This window comes from Cydia splendana, chromosome 5 (genome assembly GCF_910591565.1).
Source record: "Cydia splendana chromosome 5, ilCydSple1.2, whole genome shotgun sequence".
Classification (NCBI taxonomy): domain Eukaryota; kingdom Metazoa; phylum Arthropoda; class Insecta; order Lepidoptera; family Tortricidae; genus Cydia; species Cydia splendana.
The window spans coordinates 25,182,014-25,192,473 of record NC_085964.1 but is presented as its reverse complement, the minus strand read 5'-3'; positions in this window follow the sequence as shown (position 1 = coordinate 25,192,473).

Here is a 10,460-nt window from a genome sequence, read left to right as displayed (position 1 = left end):
GTTCCACCCTTACAAACTTCAAATAGTCCAGAAGTTACAGGATACTGACTATGAATCGAGAAAATCGTATGCCGAACAACTATTGGAGAGATTTGCGTTAAATCGTCGTATGGGGAACATCTTCTTCAGCGATGAAGCTCATTTTCATCTTGATTGCAGTCGGGGGACCTTTTAAATGGGAATGTCAATACATCAAGGTCCCCGACTATAACTGAAATAAAATACACAGGTAGTCACGATCCTAAATGAGCATTAAACTTTTGCGTTTGCTGTTTATAACCTTCGCTAAACACTCATATTCTAATTAATATTCATTAAGATGACTAACACAACTAAAAATTATTTTTGTCTTTTCAGTTCGCAGTCGTGTTGTTTAATTTTTAATTAATTTATTTTATTTAATACTTTTTAAAATTTTAAACCAACCATATTTTTTATGATTTGGACCTGGCTTAGACCGCGTACAGCGCGCCACGTCCGAGCGACACTTTTAGTATGAGAAAGTCGAAGGCGCCTGGTTTTGGAGCGCGTGCAGCGCGCCACGTCTACGCCCGAAGCTTAGAGTATGAGGGCGCCGAAGGCGCCCGGTTTTGGAACGCGTACAGCGCGCCACGTACGTCGGGCTACGCCTGACGATTTGAGTATGAGGGCGCCGAATGCACCCGGCTTTGGTAGGCGTACAACGTGTCACGTACGTCGGGCTACGCCCGACTCTTTTAGTATGAGGGCGCCTTCGGCGCCTGGCTTCGGAACGCGTACAGCGCGCCACGTATTTCGGTCTACGCCCTAAGCTCGAGTATGAGGGCGCCGAAGGCGCCCGGTTTTGGAACGCGTATACAGCGCGCCACGTACGTCGGGCTACGCCTGACGATTTGAGTATGAGGGCACCGAATGCACCCGGCTTTGGTAGGCGTTACAACGTGTCACGTACGTCGGGCTACCTTTCAGTATGAGGGCGCCGGAGGCGCCCGGTTTTGGACCGCGTGCAGTGCGCCACGTACGTCGGGCTACCTACGCCCGACTCTTTTAGTATGAGGGCGCTGATGGCGCCCGGCTTCGGAACGCGTACAGCGCGCCACGTACGTCGGACTACGCCCGACGCTTAGAGTATGAGGGCGCCCGGCTTTGGTAAGCGTACAGCGTGTCATATACGTCGGGCTACGCCTGACTCTTTTAGTATGAGGGCGCTGATGGCGCCCGGCTTCGGAACGCGTACAGCGCGCCACGTACGTCGGACTACGCCCGACGCTTAGAGTATGAGGGCGCCCGGCTTTGGTAAGCGTACGGCGACGGCAGCTGCGGTGGTGTGGCCATGTTTCGAGGATGTTTGAGAGTCGGGTAGCGAAGCGCATTTTCTACTCTGAGCTGCAGGACGGCAAGCGGAAACCAGGCGGCCAATTCCTCCGTTTTAAGGATGTTCAGAAGAGGCACTAGAGGCGATGCAATATTGACCCCTCTGAGTGGGAAGCGTAAGCGGCGAAGCGTCCGGAGTGGAGACGGATGGTACATTTAAAGGTTGATGATTTTGAAGAGCGGAGGAGGGTAGGCCTTGATAATAAACGAGATGCTCTAAAGGCCCGACCACCTACAGCCTTCACCTATCACTACGTTGACGGAGTCCTGACATGCCCTCGGTGTGGACGAGCACTGCAGACGAAGATTGGGTACTGCAGTCACATGAGGGGCACGAGCGAGCGGACCAGCTCAGTTCCCGCTCCTAGGCATAATATAATGCAGTCGCTGTGGCCGAAATCGGCCGGGAAGAAGAGAGAGAGAGATGAGGGCGCGTTTTGGAACGCGTACAGCGCGCCACGTACGTCGGGCTACCTATGCCCGACTCTTTTAGTATGAGGGCGCCTAAGGCGCCCGGCTTCCGAACGCGTACAGCGCGCACGCTTAGAGTATGAGGGCTTGATCCAGAAAATACCAAGCTGACTTTGCATAGCATTCGCTAAGACAAAGTGTGAAAATATCTTCATCATAGATGGTAAAATTCAACATACGGTTATAGTGATACTTTCACAATTTTTTCTGCCAAAGTCGGTGCAGAGTTAGCTTAGGCGGACTCTGCATCGTATCGATTAATAAATAGAAGTTATATTTTAAACTTTTCTATTCCATTAGCGTAATTAAGATCATCTTTTAAAAACTATGAGTAGTATGTACCTAATATAATATATATTTTTTTATGATCAGCGGTCAAACCCCTTCGTTTTATTTTAATAAGTATCCCATTCAATAATAATATTTGGTTTTATCAGATTAGCTTCTCTTAACATATTTTGTCAATTCTTACTTTCTCAAAATTAAACATATATATTACCAATCGGCTTTAAAAGCCCTCATTTTGATACCCTACTCGATAGGTTTGCACGATATTTTTTTCTAAAGGTTGCGCATTATGGCGTATTAAGTCCGCCATATTGTTTTAATAATGACGTCACATAACCTATGTCAGCCGAGATAACGTAAGGCTGATGTAAACAATGCCATTTCAAAAGTAGTAAATTGGTTCAATGTTAATAATTTATTGTTAAATGAGAAAAAGACTAAATGTATTAAGTTTGTCACTAGTAGTAACAAACTTAATACATTTAGTCTTTTAGTCACGTAAGGCATGTGCAAACAAGTGTCATTGTGAAGGATGAGGAATTGGAATTAGTTGATAGTACAGTTTTTCTTGGTATAACTTTAGATTCTAAACTCCAGTGGGGTCCCCATATTGCTACTCTTTCGAATAGACTGAGCTCTGCAGCTTTTGCAGTGAGCAAAATCCGTCAGTTAACTGATGTGAAAACAGCTCGATTAGTATATTTTAGTTACTTCCATAGCATTATGGCATACGGTATTTTACTGTGGGGCGGTGCTTCAGAGATAAATACCATTTTTTTCTGCAGAAGAGGGCTATTCGAGCAATATACAAAATGAACCGTAGAGACTCACTTAGAGATAAATTTAAGGAAATTGACATAATGACAGTGCACTGTCAATACATTTATGAGAATATTCTGTATGTACATAAAAATATTGTAAATTTTAGGAAAAATTGTGAAATTCATAATATTAATACTAGAAATAAACATAAGCTCGCAGTGCCCTTCACTCGGCTCCATAAAATTAAAAAATCATTCATGGGTAATTGTGTAAGATTTTATAATAAACTTCCAAACCATATTACTGAATTATCTATTAATAAATTTAAGAATTATGTAAAGTGTAAACTTATTTCTAAAGCTTATTATACCACACAAGACTACATGAATGATATTACAACGTGGGATTAATTGTTATTCGAAATGATTATTTATTTATTAGGTATATTTGATTATTGATGAGGAAATGGATATTCCGATGTAATACTATCTACTTCTTTTGTTACTTATGCTTTTTTTTTGACATTTAGATTTTATTCTAGAAATTCTAGACTAGTATTTTTTTATACAATCTTTTTAATGTTTGACGATCCTTTTGTGAAATTCTTAGTGTTAAATTTGATATGTATAATAATCCAATTTTATTATGGAATAATATTAACATCAATAAATTGCTCTGATAATTAGATTAAGATTAATTACGATTCATAAGAGCTTGTTGCTAGAATGCCTACATGAATAAAGTATATTTTTGATTTTGATTTGATTTGATTTGGATTCTGATGATGTAATATACGTCTAAATCGGTTAAGGCTATCAGAAGTTACGTTGGAATAAAGAAACTCACATACATACAAACATGAACGCTGAAAACAATACACTCTTTTTTTTGGGCAGTCGTGTAAAAAGTGACTGTTTGGTGTGCAATTTCAGCAAGATGCGTTGTAGGGCCTTATTTTTTTCAGAACGAACGGGGGCAGCTGTAACCGTGAATTCTGAAAGATACTGTGAAATGATTCAAATGATTGACGGTTTTTTTAGACAGCATGTTGAAGCTGGTTCTTTCTTCAATCTTGTTGAAACACATGGTTTCAACAAGATTGCAACTGCCCACACAGCCCGCTCATCAATGAATGCTGTTAGGGCATTATTCCCAGGAAAATTGATCTCCAGGTTTGGCGACATAGCCTGGCCTGCAAGATCACCCGATCTCAGACCTTGTGATTTTTTTTGGGGCTATCTCAAAAATGTTGTCTACAAAAATCAACCTGCCAACATCGTGGAGTTAAAGAACAATATTCGATCGCAAATAAACTTGATTTCTAGTGCGCTCTGTAGCAGAGTTTTTGAAAATATGCGGAACAGGTTGGAGGAGTGCGTACACAACGGAGGTCATCATTTAGAAAATGTGATATTCAAAAACTAAAATCCGCATTCATACTCTTTTTATGGGAATAAATAGCGTTGCTTAGTGTTCTTTAGTTTTATTTCGTGGCACTTTAATCTTATTTTATATTTTCTTTTATATAATGTAATGTATTGTACCGATTGTTTGTGCTTACGAATAAATTAATTCTATTCTATTCTATTTAATACATTTTTGAAATCGGAAATCTGCCACTGGCCACCCTGTATATCAAGTAAGTAGGTACAGTCGTCGTCAAGTAGGTAGGAGGTAGGTACAAGTTCTTGACTTTAGTTGACGAATCTTTCCTAGGGGGTACTTGCACAAAACATCCCTATGGGTCGAAGTGTATTCGGAAGAGCCCCCGAAAACTTATAAGATAAGATAAAATAAGTAGATACAGTCTCCCTCAGATATATTGGAGCAGCCAAGGCCCTCACAAATATTTGAACACACCTCTATCGTCAAGGCGTTAAAGTGCCTGTTCAGATATTTTTGACCACCTCGACAGCTGCGACATATCTGATAGCGACTGTAAAGACTGCAACACACTTAACTTAGTTAACTGTCCATCGGTGGACCTCATGCCTTTTGTAATAAGGTCCACCGATGTATCCACTAGGAAACTTTTTTTCAGGTAAAGTCTCCTATAAAGATATCCGACGATGATACAGAAGCTAACGTAGTGTCACTTGTATGTGACTACGATGACCAGGCAGCTGCCGCCAACGTGCACGAACAGACCACGTTGAGGCTCGACACACCAGACCATACACAAACCCAACTCAACCAAAGTCTTGATTTAACACTAGAATGCAGTACTAGAAATCAGAATGGACATCCGCTTGTAACGGGTAACAATCCTCTCATTCAAAGTGATGATTTAATACCAGACTATAGTCCCAGGAACTTAAGTAGGAATCTTCAGGATGAGTCCAGTTCAAGTCTGAATCAAAGCGGAAATCAGGAATATGAACCTACGTTCACACCGAGCGTTACTTCTACACCTCAGAGACAAAACCTTTCATCAAGTCCTCAACGCCAAAGTATATATATTATACCGACTTCTAGTTCAAGTTCAAGTATTCTTGAAACTTTACATCCTGGATCAAATAAAAATGCACGAAATCAAAGCAGAAATGCAACAGCTGAATCTAGTCTAAAGGGTCTAAATAAATACTTACAGGCTGACTCAAGGCATGTTTCTTTCAACCAAAGCGATGTACAGATGCGGGAACACAGCAATAAAACTCCAAATGAAATGAGTGGAAATCCATATGAACAAAGTCAAAGTTCCGAGGAACCAAACCAAACCGACCGAACAAGGGGAAATCAAGAGTTGGAGCACATTCGGAAAAAAACAGAAAGCGGCAATGAAAATACAGAACAATGCCAGTGTAAGTGTCCTTGCAAAGACCTTTGCCCGGATCGTTTTCCAGCAGAAAACTTAAGTATATCTGAAAAAAATGAGGAAATAATCTGCGAAGACTGCCAATGTACTTGCAATTGCGAGACAGAAACCTGTGACAAGTCTACTGGCTCAGATAGTCAACTCGAATACACGAGATCAGAACAGTCCATGAAAAAAATCTTGAAGCCATCAGAATACGGGCAACAAGAATGTCATTGCATATGTCCCTGTAAAAAGTTAATACCAACTCCAGTAGAATGCCTAAGCACATGTCCCTGTAAAAAAATACAATCATGGGATCTATCGATGGTAACACCTAGTCAACGAGAGGATACACACTCAACACAAGAGTCGAATATGTCAAGTAAAAGACACGTTCGTTTCAGTTCTGTCGACTGCGAGTCAAAAACCTGTGACAAGTCTACTGGCTCAGATAGTCAATTCGAATACACGAGATCAGAACAGTTCATGAAAAAAATCTTGAAGCCATCAGAATACGGGCAACAAGAATGTCATTGCATATGTCCCTGTAAAAAGTTAATACCAACTCCAGTAGAATGCCTAAGCACATGTCCCTGTAAAAAAACACAATCATGCGATCAAGCGACGGTAACACCTAGTCTACGAGAAGATACACACTCAACACAAGAGTCGAATATATCAAGTAAAAGACACGTTCGTTTCAGTCCTGTCGACGACACTAGACTGTGTGACACGTTGATCTCATCCGATAACGATCGCTGGTTCATCACCCCAGAGGGGATTATGAGGGGGTTGGAAGCATTACGACAGACTTTTATAGATTATACAAGCATTCGGATCAACAAAACATCGGAAAACCAGCCTTGCACTTCCAATCCTGAAGACCCGTGTTTACAGACAAATGTAGAAAATAGTTTTCCATCGAATAACCTGTCGGTTTCAAATATACACATACATAATTTCAAAAAGAGTGTCGACATATTACGGCGGAATAGTGACTATTGCAATCGAATCGAGGGCAGCCAAGAAGATGAGACAGGGGGTTATCATCAGTGCGACCAGGAAGTACAGAGACCTGAGAGGAGTGACAGGTGCCAAGGTGATGAAATGTTCGAGGCGGAGAACGCTGCTCCTATGTAAGTTGGTGATGTATATAGTCTCAAAATCGACATTATTTAAAGTTTAATTAACGCATTTTTACCGAAACAATATACAAAAACAAGACAGGGCTATTGCCAAATAATGTTAAAAATCTTTATTAATCAATATCATTTTCAGACCAGCATGCAGCACTATGCGAGAAACCCTAGAGCTGGTGAATAGGTCGAGCGAAACCTTAGATGATGCTCGAAGAATGTAAGTTACTCTAGATCAGTCGTCTTTAATTATTCTGTGATAGGGATCAGATCACTTTATTTGTTTTCTACTAGAGACCACCTGCTATTTGGAAGTTAATGTTGGTCGAATTAAGTCAACAAAGGGGTGTTCTGTTTATAAACTTACGGACCACTGCAGGGTGCTCCACCTGCTGGGGACTACCAGTACTCCTTGGATCATAGATTATGAACCGCTGCTCTACACGGTACTACAAGCCACACTCTTATCTGGCGATTGGTGAACCTTATATCTTTTCATCACACTTGCTCGAAAAAAATCTTATTTCATGCAGGTGTACTGAAGGAAAAAGGCCTAAAATGGTCCCCGGGAGTTATGGATTGTGAAAAAAAAAACTTTTTTTAATTATGTCACTAATTCATATGAACCAAGTAGCTTATAAGTAATAGTAGGTACCTACATTGTGCAACGTGGGGGGTAAGTGGAATATTGTACGAGAGTCTATTATATTCACGACAGCCGTAGGCTGGAGTGAATTAAAGACTCGAGTAACAATATTCTTACCCCCGGAGTTACACACAATGTTTTTCATCACGCTTTCGAAGAAAAGACTAAATTTCAAGCGAAATCATTCTTAAATACGGTGATATTTCAAACATGGGTCCGCCATATTGAAATTTTTTGGCAGTGTAGGGATCAAAATCACAGACCCATCGACATTCAGCCACAATTGAAAATTGTGTAAAAAAATTTAAAACGGCTATTAAATTAAAGCATGACCAGGAATATATGATCATGCGCCATGTTGCGGAATTTCATTGGAACTAGTTTCTTACACTGGCAATCATTTTAATGATAGGTTGTCACTGTTGTCAGTGTCATTGTGGCGGTTTACTTGAATAAATATTAAATAATAAATGACAAAAAATGGCCAAAACTATACATAATCAAGAGCGAAACATTGTAAATAATATGAATAATAAACTACTGGAAAAGAATCGTTCGGGAAATTAAACTATTTCGCTACGAAACATTTCCAAATTAACATCAGAGCTGACAGGTAAACAAATCAAAATGTCATTATAGTCTGGTTATTACGACTTGGTTATTGTAGTGTTATGTTATACAAGCGAGGGAATACTTAAGTACAGTAACAAAGATGTGTTTGAAAAATATTTACTATGGGCAAAGATATATAACATACATTTTCAATTTTAGTTTTAATCTTGTGTCGATAGATGGCAATAAATTTACAGTGTCTACAAAATTCACTATGACAATAACTCTCTATACACTCTATTCTCTTTGCTATGGGCTTTGGAGATGATCAATTTTGTTCATTGACAATGTAGCAGACCCTATGAAAGGTAATTTTGACCTATGTGTGACGCGTAAGAAAATACATGAATTTTATACGGTAAAAACCGACAAAAAAAAATTGTAAACACCGAATATTTGGATTCTGATTATGATTAGAGTGAATAAAAATATGTAAGTCAAAATAACGAGTTGCCAATCCACATTGTTCAGACTATACTGAACTGTTGCCATATAAATGAGAATAATAGCGCCCTCTTGACAATGATCATATATTCCTGGTCAGGCTTTTATCATTCATTCTTTTAAAATTATGGCTTCAGCCCATTGGGGCTATTTCGCCAGTATCAAGGTCGTAGTAGCAAGGTAAAACGATTGAAATTGTACGGTTAGTACAAGACAGTGTACGGTGATTTAGCTCTTGTAAGGCGATAGCGGGCTTTACAAGAAACACGTGGACAACCGGCCGTTGACTCCAAAATGATGGTTAAACGTGCTTCAAGATAAATTCTCCATTCACTGCACACTACCACATTAGTTTACTGTATAATAGGCTATCGATATTACACTTTAAACAATATTAATGAGCAAAAAACAAAGCAATTGATTCCGACGCGTGACCATCAAGATGGCGCTCGAACCGGAAGACTCAGGCTTTAATCAAATTAATTATTTTTAAGCATAAACCTGTCAAGAAATGTCAATATGGCGGACGAATGTTTGAAGTGTATTTAATAATTATTTCGCTTAAAATTTAGTTTTTTCTCCGCAAGTGTGATAATAAACATTAGGTATGTGTAACTCCGGGGGTAATAATATAGTAAAGTCAAGTCTTTAATTCCTATGAATTAAAAAAATTAATAATATGGATTTAATTACGACGTCTATACGTCGTTTACAAAATCACGCTTACCCACCTCGTTGCACAATGTACTTACCTACTTTACTATTGCATTAAGGTTAAAAACTTGTCAGTTAATAATGAGTACAAACAATGGTACCAAAATAATTCAGTGCATGAGACAGTGTGGACGAATAATGCCATAAATTGATTTTAGTTTTGTTACAGAGGGATAAAGTTGCAGAGGAATGAACCCGCACAGGTACCTAAATAATAACATCAACTCATATTCACCTACTTATATACTTTTTATTTTATTTATTTTATAATGGCTAATATACCCATGGACCTAGAATACTACGGACGTAGTTTTGCTAAGACAAAAACTGTGATTCCATCATCCACCAATTTCCTAGTATTTACGCGTGACACACACACATTGACAGTTATCTCAATGCCCTCATCCACCAATTTGCCGTCAGACGGATCGAAACATCAGTGAAGTAAATTTGTCCAAGAAAAATGTAAAATATCGGCCGGCATGCGTAGTTAAATCCTGCAAGAATTGTACCGATCGAAAGAAAAAAAGTGACGGAATAACTTTTCATAGCTAATTTTATGAATTATCACGGTATAGTACATAAAATCTCCATATTTCATTATTTATAAATGCGAAACAGGAGTGTGACCAGTAAGTTGAATAGGGTAATTTCCCGAAAGTAGGGTAATTGATGTCCTTCTTATTAAATCATTATGTGTATAAGAGATCATTAATTAGGATATTTAGGTAAATAGCTAAATTACTGATTTTGCATTTCAAACTAGGTCGGTATGGTAATTTCCCGATAATAAGGAGATTAAAGACGTTTACATGAATAATGTTTGATAGTTAACGTTTATTTGTTATGTAAGGTAAACATACACATGGTGCTCGACGCGGTCCCAGTCCAGTACATGTCATCTTGAAACTTAAACTCTAAATCATAATTAGATTCCAAAAAATGTTGCCACTGCAATAATTTGTTTGTAAAATAGTAAATTCCTTTTTATAAATAAATACGCTAAGATAATTTATTTATTGGTAATTTTACGACTACGATTTAAAAAAGTACTTTTATTTACTTATTTTTACATAAATACAAGACGCGCTAGTAAAAAGTGGCAACATTGTCTTACTTTTTTTGGAATCTAATTATGATTTAGAGTTATAAGTCATTGTCAATAGAGGTGACAGCAAGGTGTCATCTATTGGGCATTAACATGTCGAGCACTAGTACATTTACCTTATATATATTT